This window comes from Hirundo rustica, chromosome 13, assembly GCF_015227805.2.
Source record: "Hirundo rustica isolate bHirRus1 chromosome 13, bHirRus1.pri.v3, whole genome shotgun sequence".
Classification (NCBI taxonomy): domain Eukaryota; kingdom Metazoa; phylum Chordata; class Aves; order Passeriformes; family Hirundinidae; genus Hirundo; species Hirundo rustica.
The window spans coordinates 18142366-18160988 of NC_053462.1; the positions used below are offsets into that span (position 1 = coordinate 18142366).

Below are 18623 nucleotides of genomic sequence, written 5' to 3' on the forward strand. Positions count from 1 at the left end.
GCTGTCACGGGGCGGGGGAGGCGGGCGGCGACCCGTGATCGCGGCGGGGCGGGCGCGGGACGGCGCCCGCCGGGTCCCGCGGCTCCTGAGGGGGAGCGGCCGTGCCCCGCCGCCCACCGGCTCCCTTCTGAGCGCTCCCCTCGCAGCGCGGGTCCGCCGCTCCCGCCTTTCCCCTCACGGAACGCGGCCCCTCCGCTCCCGCCTTCCCCCTCACGGAACGCGGCGCCGGCGGCTCCGAGCCGTGAAGGGGGGAGCGGGGCGCCCTGAGTGAAAGCGCCTAAAACACAGCGCGCAGACCATGGGCTCGGCTCTGCCTCTCCCCCACCTCAGCGTTTTAACCCGTACAGCATCTTTAATTTAAACAGGAATTAATCTCCGGCCCAAATAGGCCGGGATTTGGCTCACCTGCGGCGCCCGTCGCCTGGACCCGGAGGAGGTACTGGCTGTCTGGAAAACAAGGGATGAGAAAACCGAGGGATTTTCTGTAGGCTTGATGTAACCCGCAGCAGGCTGTTGCATCAAAGACTAGAAAAAGAACCCGAGACAAAAATAATCTTTTAAGAGCGTGCAGCTAAGATTAGTGCAGCGTGTCAAGATGTTGCTGAGCGCAACAGAACGAGTCCTCCTGCATGTACCCACACAGAAATAAATACTACTTTTCTGGCACCTCGTCCACTGCAACCCTGAATTTCCAAATATTATACCCAAGGTTCCGACCATACAATTTTGAGTTTGAATTCAGGCTTACCTCAATTCTGGATGTTCGGCTTGAGGGTTTAGATGTGGCTCGTTATAAAAGACATAAAATTCATTTGAAGTTCTGAATTTGTAAATACTGTGAATTTATCAAAACTGAACTGTAAATACTCAGATACGTTCAGACCCGCTCTCTTACTTTACCTCATCCCTCTGAAAATCTGACCAAATAGGAGGATATAAAAGCAAAAAATTATAAAATGGCACTGTTTCCCCCCCCATGTGCCTTTATTAATTAAATTGTTTATAGCAGAAATGCTGCTGCTCTTACCCGCCATGTAGGGAATGTGGTGGCTGACACAAGCCAGTGTCTACCTAGGCAGGAGCACCCATGTGCAAGCCTGCACATGCAGGCACAGCTCTGCGCTGCCAGGGTTGATGTTTGGGAGCTGAGTCTGTCTTGTTTTATTTATTTTTTATTTTTTTTTTCTCAACAGGCAGCAAACCGAGAAAGGAATGTGTCAGGGACTGTGAGAACCTTGCCCATTCCTTGTGTTTCTGCGTGAAATGCATTTCTAGCCACACCCGTAAAGAACTTGTCTCTCCCGACAATACAGAGTGGGGTAAGTGAGAGACCAGGAACCAGAATGTCACTTCACTACAGCAGGATGCTCTGTGTTGAGTAGCGTGTCCTTAAATTTTTTTGGTGTCTTGGTGGAGACTTTTCTAAATCAATTTCCGATTTTTTTAATCCTGGAAATGCTTTTCAAATAAATAGCAATACTGAAGTCCATCTTCTGGATAGTGTTAGTCATTTTTGATGTGCAAACTGTTCTGTGCTCTCTGCCTTTGCTCATTTTTCAGGTAGGCATAAATTTTAGGCTTCAGTGTTAACATTCATGATTAATGAGTCTGTTCCTACTTCTAAGAGTATTGTTACAGCTGCCTGTATACTGAGCAAAATCCCTGCACTAATGTATGAATAGCTTACTTTGCAGGGTATAAGTTCATAACCATTAAAATATTCTGGACTATTTCTAATGGAAACTCATTTTGAAGAAACAGAATTCTTAAATATTCCCTGGCACTTTTCATACTTTTCAGGTCTTTTATACGTAAAACGTTGTGTAGATGCCTTTGTTTTGCTGTTAATTTGTTTCCCTCCCCCATTTCTGTCCTTCTAGGACTATCTGCATTTAATTACACATTGTGTCAATGTCAACAAATTGCGGTCAGGGACGGGATTCTGTCTCTGCAAGGCCTGATACAAACACCGAAGCAGTTTCTGCCCCATACTGCTATCACAGCTAACAGTGCTTATCTCTGTCCTGTCTTTCTTGTTCTTACGTTTCCCCCTCCTTCCCACCCTGTTCCATCAAGCCTCTGCTGCATTCTCTCCCTGACCTACCTGCTGCTCATGCTCTTGGCTGTGGCACACTTTCTTCCCCACCAGCACATTTAATTGCAATGTTCCATTTCATTATTAGCTTGTCACCACCTTTATCAAGTCACCTTTCCTAACAAATCTCACTGCGAAGCTTTCCCGTGTAGCTCATCATCAATTTTCCACTTTAACGCTCTTCCAAAGCCAAGTGCAAAAGGGCCTATGAAAAATCCTGACTGTAGTTCTGTATTTATTTGTGAATCAAGAGCAGCATCAGTGAATAGTGCTACTGTACAGGCAGAGACAGATTTACTGTGTGCCCAGCTCCTGCCAGGCTCATTGCACAGAGATGTGTCTATGTGTCAGTCAGACAAAGCCTTTCCCTTCCCAGGGATTTTCGGGATCTCCGAGCAAGGATCTCTACTTGCACATGAAGACCCGAGCCCAAGATCATTAAGTCGCTGAAGTCTCCTTACTAATTCCAGTCAGTGTTGGATCAGATTCTTGTTGTGCATAGTAAGCTAATTACTCAAGTTAACAACTGCGTGTAGTGCAGGTGGGCAGGCACCAAGCACGATTAATGTGGGATTCTGCTGCCTCTCAAGTGCAGGGTGGAGCCCTGGCAGCCAGATTTAGCTTCCCCCATAGTGCAGCCAGAGAGACACGCAGGCTCAGCAACCACAGAACGATTTTTTTCCATGTTACAACCCCAAATTTCTAGCTTGTGGCACTGAAGTAATTTTCAAAGTCTGGTTTAGCTTATTTTAAGTACATTTTACACATGGGAAAACTCAAGCAAAGCAGAGGACAAGTGGCAGATGGTCAGTGACAGAGCCAGGAATAGAATGGAGAACTCTGCTGTCCCAGGACATGATTTTAAGAGACTTTGTCCCAGGACTGTGAGTTGACAATTTATAATTCATGGGGTTTCAGAAGTGCTTTAAAAAAAACTTTAAAAATGCAGCTATCACTATTCCCAGTTTTTCCTGGCAGAGGGTGGCTTCCATAAGCAAAACAATTTTAGTTCAGTTCCTTAAGTGTGCAGTTTGAGACTTAATCTGTTCACTTTCTCACCAGTTTTATGCCTTTTGAACTCGCTTGCCTATGCTGTGTGCACTGCTCATTTACCTCCACAGGGGAAGAATGAACCTCCAAGAGAACCCAACAATACCTTTCAAATACACCTATCTGTAACCTTGGTAAAAATAACTATGGGGGTAATGATAATGGATAATTATGAACTCCATAACTGGCAAAACAAGACTCTGCATTTCCGAAGATGAATTGCCTTACCCCGTCCAGTAACCCACTTTACGGTGCAGTAATGGATCTGCATCCGGGGGTTGTGCAATGAAATGGAGCCTTTGGCAAGCTGGAATCACGCTGGAAACGAAGCAACATCTTTGTGGGTTTTCTCATACATGCATATTTGTAAATCTGGAACTTATCCCTTTTGACATAAAGACACTGTCCCTGCTTGGAACGATTCAATTCTAGGACAGATTATGAAATAATAACGCATTTAAATATTATGGTGCAGTAGTACAACAGCACAATCACCCTTCCTGTTACTGATTCAAGTATAGTATCTCTGAAAAGCTTTTTGCACTCCAGAGAAACTACTGACTATGCATTATGAAACAGGAAATAGAATGTCATATATGTATTAAAAAAAAAAAAAGATTTTTCAGACCTTTCTGAAGGTAAAGTAATTACCGAAGCAGCTAAAAATATGGGGAAATTAAGCAAATATAGGCCCTGATCCAAAGGCCAATGAACTCAGCAGAAGCACTGGATTCTTGTGTGTCATGAATTACAATTCACAAAAGGAAATAAAGGATATTACTGTCTATGTGTAAGGATAAAGCCCAATTGTCTTGTTGCAGTATCTAGGCATTCCACTTGGATTAAATGAGATCTTTTTCTCCAGCAGGTAGAGTTTCTCAGCCAGCACATACTGCCAATATTTATGGGACAGTTTGTGGTCCCAAAAGCACAGAAATGCCGGGAAACAAAAAGGAAAGAAAATGTACCCAAGGAGGAGATCCAGCTGCTTCCAAGTCATTTCTATAAATAAAAATCTGATGCAAACTCATTATCATTTCCCTTTCCAGCACCGATTTGCTTCCTTAAGATTTCAGAGTGTGCATCTGAGGACTTCGGCTGCGCGACGTAAAGTTTCCCTCGGCAGCTGCTAAAATTATTCACAAGGCACTGCAGCATGGCAGCAGCTATCAGCTTTGGAATGGTGAGAGGGGCAGGGGCTGGCCTTTGCTGTGAGTCGGGGAGAAAACAGTGAAGCTTTGCTTGGCTGTGTTGCTTCGGGCTGAGGTGTCAAGCAAGTGATGCCATCCATACCTCTTGTCCTGTCGTTAGCGGGCAATCAGCGTGTACAGCTGGAGCGCATTTCTGGAATGGCTCTTCCCGTAGACTCTGGAATCTCCCAGACAAATATTTGCAGCCCATTTTGTGAGCACGGGACAGCAGAAGGGTTGCTTGAGGATGGCCCAAATCCTAATGCATCTACCGAAGCCAGCTTGCTGTCTGTGCCAGCACTAACCTGGTTTAAGTATTGCTGTCATCAGTAATGCCAGATAACAAAAGCTGCTCTTTGTGGAGTAATATCAGGAAGGAAATTGTGCATGCAGATTCGCCAGCAAAAATAACAGTCTGGGGCTGTAAATGTACACACTGATACTGCTGGTTTGTTGCTATTTTCAGCAGCTCCTGTTCCCTCAGGGGTGAGAGGACTTAACTGCTATCCCTGCTGTTCATGCATCAGCCTTAAAGGTTCCATGTGGATGGATGCCTGCTCTTTGGCCCATCTGGGGGTGATTTCTGCAAATAGCCGTTTTCCTTTGAATCACTGTTCAATTCATCACCAGAGCCACACCACATGATACTGTGGGGCCGTAGAAAACCACTTTCCTTCACTAGAGATTTCTAGTGAAGATTTCTTTATTATTTGCACTTTTATTCACCTTCAAATCGTGCCAAGGCCAAGCAATTGTATTCCATGTAGCTAAACCTTCCCCACAGTTTTGCCTGATGGGGGTACTTCAGGCTCTAAACTCCTGTGTAGTCCTGCTGTTTAAAGTTTTTGTATTTTGTTCTAGAGATTGCTTATATTGTGGTGGGTGAAGTATATCTATCACTTAACCACTTCTCAGGAGTACTATTAGGCTTAATTAATGTTTGTAGAACACTACTGAGATTCTCGAGAGAAGCAGCTATAGAAGTGCAAAGGATTATAATTAATTTAAAACTAATTTTTGAGTAAACGGCTAACAACACTTAAGCTGAGATTCTCCAAGTAAAACTTATTTATTTGATTCTTAGACAAAAACATTCAGAAGTCTGGGTTCTACTTACTACTACCAGTGTATGATGCATTTTGATTTTTATTATCCTTCAGTATCCTTTGATATATCCAGGCACACAGTACACCTTGTTTTAGTTCAGGAAATACTGCCCAACACATGTAAGTCAAGTTAAAATCAAACTAACAAGGTAACTAAATTAATAAACTCAGAGACAATCCCCAGCACCATTTGCCTTTAGTATAGTAAGTGTTTGAACCATAAAGCATGTAATGAATATTATGGAATAATTTCCATATTTATTTATAAGACATCTCATTTACATAAATAGTCATTATCTGGAAATGAAATCAGATCATTAAAATTCTGAAAACTGATTGAGATCAGTCAAGATGTGCCAAAGAGATTTGCTAAACTCCCTGTTTGAAACTGTTCTGAGACAAAATCTCTTCTCCCAAACAAGCTTAAACAGGACTGTGCTGTGGAAATCCAAGCAGTGCTTCATGCACATGACATCATCACACAGAACGGTTATTTTGTACGGTGAGAAAACATTGGGTCACTCTTCTCACTAACTGTCATGGAGAGTTTCCAAGGGACTGCATCTGACACATCTGCACTGAAAATCTGACCCAGATTGTAGCTGAAGTTCTCATAACACAGATTTCTGCATTTCTGAGATTCTGTAGCACGTCAAAATTATCATTTCTTTCAAAATACTTTTAATGCTTACAGTATCTTTAATACTTTCAAAGTTTTGCATCTAGTTAGAGAATACTCCATGCAGAAAAAAAGAGAAGAAATGGCACTCTTGTGGCACTATTTGCAAGCTGGCTTGACCACTCCTCAGTTATTAGTTAGTTACAGATATTAAAAATGATGTCCTGTGTGTCACAAAGAATACAAATACATCTCTGGTCCTGCTGTCAGTGCTTTTGCCTTTCAAGGCCCAGAGTGCTCTCTGTTTGATTCTTTTTAGATAGAAATAAACTCGCTTTTTTTATTTTTTTAAAGCTACAACTACAGAAGGTATTTTTAAAAATTTGCAATTGTCCTGAAAAGTCAGACCTGAGTATGACATTTTTCAGTGTGAGATACATCTTTGAAGTGCAAGTGTAAGCCCAGAGTAAGGCAACACACCACGACCTACCCTGTTTGGATGATTCCCTTACTAATTCCTAGAGAATGGAAGTTGGCTCGAGTACTGAGTCATGAGGATTTCATCTCAATACAGATATTTTTAGTATCTGTTATTTTATCTTGGGTACTTTTGAAATCTGTATCACTGCCCAACTCCTCTCCTAATTATCTGAAATTCTTTTCTTCGGTAACAGCTTTGGAATGTGCCCTTCTACTATTACAAATACTGGCTGCATGCGATTGGGTCCGAACTGCTCATCCATCGATTGGGTCAGGTAAGAGTGCTCTTGTTTAAAGCCTCAGCAGCTGCTGAGAAACCAGCAAACAGAGGAGCAACACTGACTCTCACGGTGAGTCACTGTGAATATAGGTCAGCCCAGGCTCTGCCCGTTGCTGAGCTCTCAGAGGGTTGGCTCCAGGTTACTTGAAGGAGCCCCAACCTCAGCAGCTCTCCCCAGAAAATTCTGTTTGTGTTCCTTTGCCATACAGCACTGCCATTTCCATGGGGGACTTCAGGGCAGATGAACACTTTCTTAGCATCTGAGCCAAAACCAAGAGCTGAGGAAGGACGGGAGGGAAAACACAAATCACCTTGAGAGTAAAATACACAACCTGTTTAACCCAATTTGTGCCAAATAACGTTATAGATCCACTCAATCTCAGCCACTTGAGGTCCAAAATCAATGTGCTAGGAGCAGAAGAGGGAGGGTGATGTATCTGCTCTGATTCGTACCTGGGGGAGGCCCTCTCCTGCAACAGTCAGGGGCTCTAAATAATGAGGTAGGCAGAGAGAACTGTGAATTGATTATTAATTAAACTGCTTGATCACCTCCTTGGAAAATGCATGACCAAATGTTGATGCACAGAAAGTAATTTACATAACCAAGTTTGAATTTGACTCATAATACAGTACAAAAGTACCTTAATAAATGGCAAATTTAAAAAATCACACTCTGACTCTTGATACAAATAAAAGAGTACTTCCAGTATAAATAATGAGATGGGAGGAAATGTCCTTGGCAAGTCAATTTGTTCCATGCTGCTGATGGTTCCTGTTAGTGACAAGGATTTTTTTTTTTCAAGAAGGAAACAATGGAAAACAAATGCAAAAGCATTTACCAGAAGGCCAAGCAATGGCAGCTTTTCCAAAATGTCAAGTGTGCAGAATAGAGTCAATTTAAAAGAGAATTAATTATTTAAACTGAATTAATGTGACTACAATGAAGCCCTGTTAAGCCATCTCATCCATCCCGCTCCCAACTGTGCTACCCCTCACAGTCCAAGTCTAAATACTGTGACCTCAATTTTCAAACACTTCGAACAAAAACTATCTTACCCAGTCATAGTAACAACAGGTTGCTTTTTTAATGCATTAACTGTATCTCTTCCAGGACCTCACCCACAGAATTGTGCTCACCTTCTCCAAATTCCCAACTCATATGAATTTGACTTCTGGGTCCCCTTTTCCCCTCTTTTCCTCTTTCATCTTCATACTTCTTGTGTTTTCCTAGATGCTTCAAGCATTTTCTATCACTGCATTCTTCAGATCATCCTTTGCCTGCAAGTCTGCCCTTTGCGTAATATCTTAATTCCAACAATTATTCTCTTTTGATTCATGCATTGCTTTGTCCTTGCGTGTCTTTGGGGACAGGAAGGTGACTGAATTTTAGGTCTCCAGCTTTCATATGTAGGCTCATTTTCTCAAAAGAATGTCCACACCTACTTCCCCTGGAACCAAGTGTCCCAAAGGGCTCCAGTTCCTCCTGGACTATGATGTTGCAATACACTGAATGTCACCTCTGGAAGGAATACTCTGTGCCCACCGTTTGCATTTTCCAGGTCAATGTGAATTTGCAATGCTATGGACAATTTAAAAGTGCAATGATTATCACCCAGTGCTCTTCTTCCTGGATAGTGTTACATGAAATGTGGCCACTGTTCCTCTTTTGTATCCCACAGGAATATCTATAACCATGTCTACCAGTGATAAGTCAAAGCTGTAACTTTTTGTTTCCAGTTTCAACATGGGCAAAGGAGCCACTCCCAAATCCATCCTATTCCGCTACCCTTTAAAGCAAAACATCTGGGCTAGAATTTACATAAAATAATTCCCTTATTTCTTATCTTTCATGGAGGAAAAGAACTCCCATCTAAAAAGTAATGAACTTAATTGCCCTGGGTCTTGACTCTATTGGGAATGCATATTAATTTAAATGCATCAATGTAAAAATCAGTCTCATTAAACTATCTCAAAGCCCTAGAATAGATGGAGCACTCCATTAACACTTGCATGTAATCACTCATATTAAAGTTATAATTTGCAGGAGCTCATAATGAATATAAACAGGAATTAAAACTGAGCTGAGGTGTAAGAAAAAGGATTAGTGGCAGTGATATTTAAATTGAAAGTTAAAAACTCTTCTGGAGCATTTACAAGGCCTTGGAAAAACACAGTTGGCTGGATATACTATTCTTTATTTCATGGTGTATTAGAAACAATGTATAAAACATGAGCACACCAAGGCCAAATGAACATCTTCACTGCAGAAATGTATTTATTAAGTTATTTTATACGCTGTCATTTTCGTGTCGTGCGAGGGGAACGACTGATGTACATATGGAAAATTTTGAGCGGGTTCTTAGAAACCATAATATTTTCTTGATCATTCATAACCAAATACATAAAGAACTCTTCAGCGTATCACTACGGCACGGCTTGTACAAGATCTCCATAGCTACCCTTGGCACAACAAGCACAAAGCCAAGAGCCTTTGCAGGGCAGATAAGCAGACAGGAAGCGAGTGAACATCTGCTACAGCTTTAGATGGTTTTGCCTTCAGCAACCACTGAAAAACGTCAGGCTCTGCATTCCATGTCCTGCTCGCTTGGCCTTTGACACCACCAGCTGTTGGACAGGAGATGTAAAATGTTATACCTACAGAAAGGGAGGTGCATTATTTTCTAAAGGACCTTTGGGATATTTAATGGCATTTTTTTTCTTTCCATTCTCTGATGACTGGAAACACTGGATAGCAGAATCTGCATGTGGAGTTACTTCCTGAAAGTCAACCACTTCCTATTTAACAACTATTTTTTTTTTTTCTAAGGTTCTGTTTTCCTTTCCAAACCTGCTTTGTTTTATTTTGTTTTGTTCTGTTTTAAACACCAAAACAATTGCCCCATATACTGAATAGTAATTATATTCATCATAATCATTGTAAGGAAGCCATGTGCTTCCCTGGATCGGGGCTGGGGCTTCCAGCCCAGGCAATCTGTCTTCTTGGAGCATAGCAACATTTCTATAACATGGACAGCCAAGGAACAGTTACACAAAATAAATATCAAACAATTTAGTGCAAACCCTTTCTTTGTTTAAAGCAAGAGCTGTCGAACATGATGTTTTATAAAGGAGCTCAGCCAAATAAGGCAGATTCTCTCCTCATGTGTGTGGAGAAAATCTCTGCTCCAGATAGTTCAGCAATTCTCCACCACAATGGTATTTTCATTTGCATGGAAAACTACTAACAGAGAACAACTGACAGCAGCATATTTTTAGGATATTGCGGCCCCTGCATCTTTATGTACTTCCTCTGAGATTGTAATTTTGTCTAGGAGATTTCAACAGTTGTGATGAAATCGGATTTAGCCATGTATGGTAGATCCTGCAGCTCTGACACAATGACATGAAAAGGGGGTTCAGAGTAACTACAAGAAAGAGGAAGACACTACTCCAGAGTTATGTAAATGCAACTGAGAAGAGAATTTTGCCCAGAAATTCTATGTTCTGTGCTTTGGAGTTCTATACATTTTTTATATGTTCTATTCTTAAACTGCAGATGGATGCTGTTTTGCCAGAAAATACTTGAAACACAAAGATGACTTCAAATATTTGGAGGAGTCATGTTGCCACTCAAAATACAGAAGCATCAAGTAACTGTCCTGGTGAGATCATAAAAGCAGACACAGAGTGATCAAAGAAGAGAATACAGGACTCTTACTCCATTCCTAATACAAGCTATTTCTCTTTTTAGGACCAGGAGCTTACCTGGCACAGAGATATTCCGATGGTCTACAAGTACAGTAGCTGAGTACCTGAGGGGACTACTTTGTCAGCATTTATTTACTTAAATATAGGAATAGTCATAAAGACAGTGGATTTAACCCTTGAGACTGACAAATGATTGATTTACATTATTATTGTATAATGGAATCATAGAACCCCAGTATGGTTTGGGTTGGAAGGGACCTTAAAGATCATCCAGATTGAACCCCCTGCCATGGGCAGGGGCACCTTCCACTACCTCAGGTTGTTCCAAGCCCCATCCAGCCTGGCCTTGGATCCTTTCAGGGATCCAGGGTTGGCCACAGCTTCTCTGAGCACCCTGTGCCAGGACCTCCCCACCCTCGCAGGGAACAATTCCTGCCCAATATCCCATCTACCCCTGCCCTCTGGCTGTGGGAAGCCATTCCGCCTTGTCCTCTGCCTCCAGGCCTTTGTACAAAGTCCTTCTCTAGCTCTCTTGGAGCCCCTTTAGACACTGGAAGGGGCTCTAAGTCTCCCCAGAGTCTTCTTCATACTGAACATTCCCATCTCTCCCAGTCTGGCTCCAGAGCAGAGGGGCTCCAGCCTTTGCAGCATCTCTGTGGCCTCCTCTGGACTTGCTCCAGCAGCTCCAAATCCTTCTGCTGTTGTTCCCCAGGGCTGGAGGCAGCTCTGCAGGTGGGGGCTCACCTGAGTGGGGCAGAAGGGCAGAATCCCCCCTCACCTGCTGCCCTCACTGTGGGATGAACTCAGGACATAGTGCCCTTCTAGGCTGCTCTCTTTTTACCTTCTGCATTTTGCAGGGAACAGAATTTTTTAAACTATATTATTATTAGAATAATTAAATAGCTGTCTTGAACTGTGTGCACATTGCATTTAACCAGCTTGAAAGCAAGCCAAAGCTTGAAGGAATTTTTAGAAGAATTGTAGAATCAATACATCAATTCCCATTAATTTGGTGTCAGAGGAAACAAATGCGTACCTGTCTGAAACGTGTGCGTTCCCTGCAGAGAGGTACTAAAATAGGCATCTTCTGTCTCCCTGCCTTCCCTGTGCCCTCCAAACATCAGAAAACAGGATCAGAAAGAGGGAAACCCAGACTGGCTGCAAAATACAATGAAAACACTTTTATTAACCCAGTGTCCTGGACAAGTTATGCACTCTGCCACATCGAAGCCGTCGCAAGCTCTACCCCATCCACTGCACTGAGTTCCTTCTTTCTCCCCTGATGCTCCAGTCCTTCCCAAATATATTTCCTTTCCAGGGCTGAGAATATCTAGGCAAGCTGAGGTGAAACTCCATTCAGTCCGTCACAGCCATAAGATGTAATTCTGCACTGCAGTGAGGCAATATTAGTGACTAATCCCATTTGAGAGCGCATTTTAAACCAGCCAAAGTTCTGGATCAGTCCAAGCTCTGGAAAATGTGCTGTGCTGCAAGCATCTTGCACATCTTGCTCACTGCACAGCTGGTTGCTGAGCAAATTCTTGTCTCAGGAGGTTTGCTCAAGCACATGAAACATATTTTTAGCATCCCTAAGGTGTGAGTACTCCCAGAGCTGAGAGTGCAACCTGGCTGACAGAAGGTTTCCAGAGGAAGGTGCAGGAAAGAGGCAATGGGTGATGAGATTACCCCCCACAGAAGGAGACTTCTGCTAGGAATATCAACACATCTTTTCAGTCTCTCATTGTGACTGTTTGTGCTTTCATCAGATTTTCCATTTGCTCCTTCAGCTGGGACCAGATGGCTCCCACACATTATGCCGTGAATCATGGCAAGGCTCGAGGTGTTTGTTGTGTGTCACAGCAAACACAGGCGCCGGACCAGGTTAAACTCCCTCACAGCCAGCATATGGTGCACCCTGCACAGGGGTGGGACTGCAGCAGGAACCTGCAGATACACGCCGTGGAAGATCTGAGCATCCTTTTCTTGCAGGAAAATGACCGCCCTACCTTGAGCCCAGAGAGCGGGGAAGGGAGGCAGTGCAGTGACACATGGCAGGGGACAGATGCTCGGCACTTCCCGTGATGCGCAATGCCTGACGGCAAGGAGTCCTGGTGGGCCAAGGACAAGAGGCTCTTCTTCCCCCTCTGATTTCCCCTTGCAGTTTGTGATTAAACTGTTGCTGACACCTTGCCCAGTGCCTGTTTGCAGAGCCAATAGCCCTGAGCAGGACTTCTGGCCATGAAACACCTACTGGAAAAAGAGACAATCTCATTGTTTGAGAGCGTCGCTGCCTCTGGCATTTGTTAAATAGAAAACAAAACAGATTTTCTCCTCACTTGCCTCGCACAGATCTGGGGTAGATTCAAGCTGTGGCAGCCCTGTGAAATTAGAGTGAACAGGAGGAGTGTTTGCAAATGCAATGGCCCCTGTTTGGGAGGGCAAGGCTGGGAGGATTACACAGAATGTGATTTGTGCTGCAGTTACAAGACCATAAAAATCACCCTGCAGTTCTCTCTCACTGAAATACTGCATTTCTGAACACCAAAAACCACTGGAATAATGGAAGATGCTTTTTCAATACCTAGGAGATATCTGGAGCTCAGTGCAAGTAACAAACCTGGAGGCAGAGGAGGAATGTCCTGGATAGCACATACAGTATGTACTCTCCAGATCACACCATGGAGGAGCAGCCAAGCAGCTGGAGACTGTCCAATAGCCACACTCCACCTCAAGTATTTTCTGAGATGAGAAAATCACCCCTTGGCTGTTTTTCAGCTTGTTTTTCTTGGTATTATTTTCATGCCCCCCGTGCTGGGAGTGACGAGGCACCTTGTGAGCGTGTGCTGTGCTGGCCTTTGCTGACAATCAGGGGACACCTGTCAGGGATGGGGACAGCCACCAGGAATGTCACAATCACAGCCTGTGCCGAGCAGCTCCCAGGAAGGTTAACACGTGTCGCCACCACCTTTGAGGTCAGCGTTGGCCTCGCTTTAGCAGTCCTAAAAATAGATGCCCAAGGTTGACTGAAAAGAGGATTTGGCTCGGCTGGATCTTGTTTAGCATTCCCAGGAGAGGAAGGCAGATTCTTTTCCCTTTTTCTCTTCCAGCCTGTAACCTTGAGTTGGTCTCTGTGGGAAACATTTGTGGCATTTGTCAAAAGCGCTGCCGCTGTGAGCCGGATGTCCTGCTGTGTCACACAAACCACACGTACACGTCTCTTCAACCTGCAAACCCAGACCTAATTCCACTAAAGCCTCCAACTAATTCCTGACTGGCAAAACTAGGGAAAAACCCAAACAAACCTTGAGCCTAATTGCTTGAAAACAGTAGGACACCTAGTGGCTTTATAAGGAATATCTTTGGGATTATCAGCAACATTTTGTCATTTTCTTGGCAAAACCAGCTGTGAATATATTTATAGAGGAATCACTGAAATATCAGGGTTTCTATTTGATAAATTAATCTTGTTATAGCTGTTACAGCCTTCAGTTTTCCCGAAGAAGCTATTGCAAGCTATAGAAAACCCGAAGAGCATTGCTTGAATGACCTGAAGAAAAATTATTGTGGAAAGCTGGATGGTTCCCAAGGTCTGGGAACAGGAGGAAGGATATTCTGCCAGATCAAAGCCATCCCAGTTGTTCCATCTGACAGCTCTCTAATGATCTTAATGAGCAAAGTTTTACAGTCTCAGTCTGGCTCCCAGTACAATCGTGCAGCTCCACAACAACGTGGCCATGCTGAGCGCAGCCAGCCGGCCCCGCTGGTTGTTTCAGCAGAGAATGACTTGGCCACAGAACCCAAAGTGCTTCTTCATTCCCCAGGGCTGATCTTTTGAATCCAAATTAGAAGATGATGGGCCACATAACGCCTGCGCTGCTGTCGCTGCGTTTCCCTGGTACCGACTCCAACATCAAGCGAATTTTGACCCTAGGTAGGGAATAAACCCCTCTGGCAGGGTGTGCAAGAGGAAGAGGATTTTGAGTGATGATTCTATGAAATTATATCTTGGCCTGCAATTATCCTGGGGCTGCCAGGGTTATCTTGCTAGTGTCTCTGGAGGCAGCAGACACAGACAAAGACATGAGTGTTGAGTCCAAAACGGATTCAGGAAACTGATGACTTCATTTTGACAGTCATCACAAGGAATGCCAAGTCATTGAGTCTTGCATTCAATTCTTGTTCCCAAAACACACTGAAAATTTTCTTTCCTTTCTGCTTACCATAATATTGTCTTAGTGAAAAATGTCTCCAGAAGATAGTTAATTTTTCTGTTGCCTTCCCACTCTTTCTGCAGTGCTGCAGGGATTCCTAAAGAACAGCAAAACCAGAATGAGATTTGATTTCGGATAAAAGATCTGTTCAGATGCAGGCCTTTTTTTTTTTTATTCCAAGTTCAAGGTTAGGAAAAGAAAGGCTGATTTAGAAATGAATTTTGATTTGGTCTATTTCTTTTTATACCTTTTCTTCTTAGACCTGTAGAAATCAGATAGGACATACAGGTGATGGAATGCAAATGAGTTATCAACAGAAAAATTCATATTATCTCCATGTATTTTCATTATACATGTGGCATAGAATTACGTGAAAAATAGAGTCCTTGTATGTTGTAAACCTTTTAAATTGGTCTAGGGTTTTTAAAAAGAATTGGTGGTGGTGTGTTGTTGTTTTTTTTTTTTTTTTTTTTTTTTTTAATTTCTGTGGATGGGCTTTATATTTGAAGGGGTTTTTTTCTGACTGACATGTCAAACTGGGGATAGTGCATGCTAAGAGCACACTTTCCTCTAATTTAGCAGCTGGATTGTTAGGAAATTGCAAAGTATTGATTGAATTTTCCCCTTAGGAAATATTTCTCCTCTGATAAAACACAGTTCTGTGGCTTTGGTTTTGTCCTTCCTGCTTTCTGCCGTGGGGAAGCCAGGGGCTGCTTTTATCCAGGAAATGGGAATTTGGGTCAACAGCCCTTCAAGGACAATTTTGAATTACTGTGATTTCCAATTCCAAATCTTCTCTGAGCTTTGAAAAGAGATGGATTTGCAAAGTCTGAACAGGGATTTCAGAGCCAGAAAAGATTTTTTTTTTTTTTTCCCTGGGATCAGCAGCAAATACTGGCCATGGCCATCCCTGTTTCGCATTCTGCCATTACCACCAGTGTGCTCTGCAAAGACACCTTGACCTTGTTGTGGGAATGCCACAACCGTCAAAGATGGTGGTGAATTTTCCACTTCATTAGGCCAGGATTACTCTGGGGGATCTCAGGAGTTGGTGGGAAGAGGGAAGTGGAGAGTGAAGTGAGAATTGGGTGCAGGGAGAGCTTGATGCACAGCGCCTGGGGCTGAGAGCTGAGAGCTGAGAGCCCTGACACACATCTGCACGTTAATGGTGCTGGGCCCTTATTGGCAGCTGCTCTATGAATTTCCAGAACAGACCCATAAATACGCAGTTATGACTGTGACCTCTGCTTCTTTTCTTCGCTAAATTGAACATCCAAGGCCCAGCTGAGTATCATTCCTTGTCTCTGCTCCAGTTGCTTGGGACGTGCTGCCTCTGCAAATGGTTCTGCCTAAGTTAAGGAGTTATGGGAGCGCGCTAATTCAAGGTTTGCCGTGAATTTAGTGCTCCCGCAAGGATGACACTAATGGCAATTAATGCAGCAGAAGTGCCAGTGCTGAGTGACTGTTCTCACATTAAAAGCTGTCAGTTGGAAAGCACACAGTCTCTGTTATTCCAGGCCTGACCTCTGCTTTCTGGCTGTGTTTCCTGCACACGGCAGGTGTCCCAGGACATCCCATCACTGCAGGGAAGGAGCAGAGCAGCCCAAACCAGCCTGTGCTGACAGTGACATTTCCTGAGGGTTTGGATATTTTCCTCTGGGGCTTGAGCAGCAACAAAATTAACCCAGGACTGAACAGGATATAAGACTTTAATTTCTGCAGTTCCTTGCTAGTTCAATGCTCTCCTCATGTCCTGCCCTATTGATTCCTGTTTAGACACAGCTTTTTTCTACTGTTTCAGTTTTCACCATGAAGAATCTGATTTTAAATGATCAATTGCATTTAAACACGTTTAGCTAGAAGTAGTCCCTGCTGCTGCTCAACTCCGTAGCAATCTGCACAACTTCTCACATTTTGGTAAAAATCATCAGTAAAAATGCTTTTGCTTTATAATGGCTGAAGTTCAACAAGTGACAGTGGTGCAGCAATGTGGGGGATTGTGGTTTTTTACCTCATCCAGAACAGACACTGTCCTCACCCTATGCCCTCAAGTCTTGCATAGGGTCAGTTCCAGATGAGGAACATCTGCAATGTGGTGCAAGAGGAAGTAATGCTTGTGCACATGAAAGATGTAAATAAAGGGTGTTTCTAGGCTCACAAATACAATCCAAGGTGTGAAAAGAACAGCTCTTACCAGAGGATAACTAAAAGTACTTAATCGGTGTTATTTTAAGGGGCTTTAGCACTAACAACAGTTCTGGAGGATGAAACCATGTCTGAGAAACATCAAGTGAAAATTAACAGCTTTTTAACATCAAAGTTCAATGGACAAGTGCAAATAGGATATGAGATGGAAACCTGAGCTCCTGAATTATAAATATACCCAGCCTCCACACAGACAAGTATCTGTTATCCATTTGACGTACTACTCAATACCAGAGGATTGAGAAAGGTGGCAGGAGCAGGATGAGCATTTTCAGGCTCAAGATTTTGTGTATTCTGGGTTTTGCTGGAGATAAAAAGGATCAATCCAAAGACAACACAGATTCTTATAGACCTCACCACTGCACTACCCCCTGTGAGGAGCTGGAGGTGCAGGGCACATCAGAGGCTGGCAGCAGGATGTGGGCGAGCACAGACCGCGATGCTCCAATGTCACACGATGCTCCTGGAGAGCCTCTGTACTCCTGTGCTGGGACACACTGTGCTCACACATCAGGTGTCTTTGTTACCAATGTTTTGTTTTCCTCACTGGAAGCTCTGAGGCAGCATGAACTATTTCTCTTTAAATGCAGAGGATCACGTCCTGGTTCATTATGGTGCCAGCAACGGTAACTGATGCTCAGCACTGCTGTGGTGCCTGGGGGTTACTTTCTTCACACAGGAATGATGGCACAGCAGTGATGGCAAACATGCTGCTGCTGAGGGCAGGCTGGTGGGAAAAGAGCAGTTTTAAGGGATTCAGTTTAATCATCTGGACACCAGCGCTATTTTTATCCTCTGTTGTTTAGATCTCAAGCCTGCACCAGGAGAAGCTGATGGCAAAGTTGGCGTCTCCCATGGTGCAGGGACAGACAAAGGGGAACCGGACAACCTTTTGGGAAGGGAGAAGCAGGGTGGCCACTGGGAAAGGGGCCTGTGCTCGTGGCTTCTTTGTACCTCATGAGCTGAAAGGGCTCGTTGGCTTCTCGATCCCTCCACCACAAACTCGTATGCCCCTTTCAGCTCAGTTCACAGGAGGGATCTGTGAGATTTTGAAGGGCTTCCCACCAACCCACCCCAAACTCCTCTGTGCTTGTGGGTGGCTTTGGGGCGAGGCCAGTGCCTGCCCATGGAGGCAGGAGAAGGGCACCCACCCCGTGATGGGGGTTAAAGGCAAGAGGTGAGGTGGGATTGTCACAGTGTGTGAAGAGAGGAGGAGCATGCCCATCCATCACTCGGGCACCGGAGTCCGGGGAGCTCAGTGTGCTCATCCATCCCTTGGGCACAGGGACTCACCTGGGCACTCCAGAGAATGCCCGGGCATCGGTTGGGCTCACAAAGCCGAAAAGAAAAAAACGAAACGAGGGAAGAAAAGGTTCAGGTTCCACCGAGATTTGAACTCGGATCGCTGGATTCAGAGTCCAGAGTGCTAACCATTACACCATGGAACCACTCTGCCACCAGCCCCTCCCGGCCGCCTTTAGTCCCTTCCACCGCTGCCCCGTCGCAGTGCGGCCGCTCTCTCTGGGAGTGCCGGAGGCGGTAGCTGTGTCGGTGCTCGGTGGCCCGCGGGGGCCGGGCGGGACCCCCGCCGCTTCAACCCCGCTGAGGGCGCGGCCGCGGCGCTGCCCCGGGCGCGGTCGTGCGGCGGCGCCGCTGCCCCGGAAGCGCCTGTGGGCGGG

The 18623-nt window shown here is 44.4% G+C and overlaps 1 protein-coding gene, 1 long non-coding RNA gene and 1 other non-coding gene across 3 annotated transcripts in view; 1 reads left to right on the forward strand and 2 right to left on the reverse strand.

Moving 5' to 3' along the window:
- DENND4A (DENN domain containing 4A) overlaps positions 1-537 on the reverse strand; it is a 48848-nt gene extending 48311 nt beyond the window's left edge. The window contains exon 1 of the mRNA XM_040076829.1: positions 406-537. The gene's annotated coding sequence lies outside the window, so the exon portion shown is untranslated. The remainder of the gene's footprint in view (positions 1-405) is intronic.
- Positions 184-10483, forward strand: LOC120758521 (uncharacterized). Its single transcript, XR_009208277.1, has 5 exons — positions 184-436; positions 1194-1319; positions 4011-4328; positions 6735-6815; positions 10377-10483. It is a non-coding gene; the product is annotated as an uncharacterized LOC120758521 (long non-coding RNA).
- Positions 10484-18320: 7837 nt separating this feature from the next.
- Positions 18321-18392, reverse strand: TRNAQ-CUG (transfer RNA glutamine (anticodon CUG)). Its single transcript has one exon. It is a non-coding gene; the product is annotated as a tRNA-Gln (tRNA).
- Positions 18393-18623: the final 231 nt, after the last annotated feature.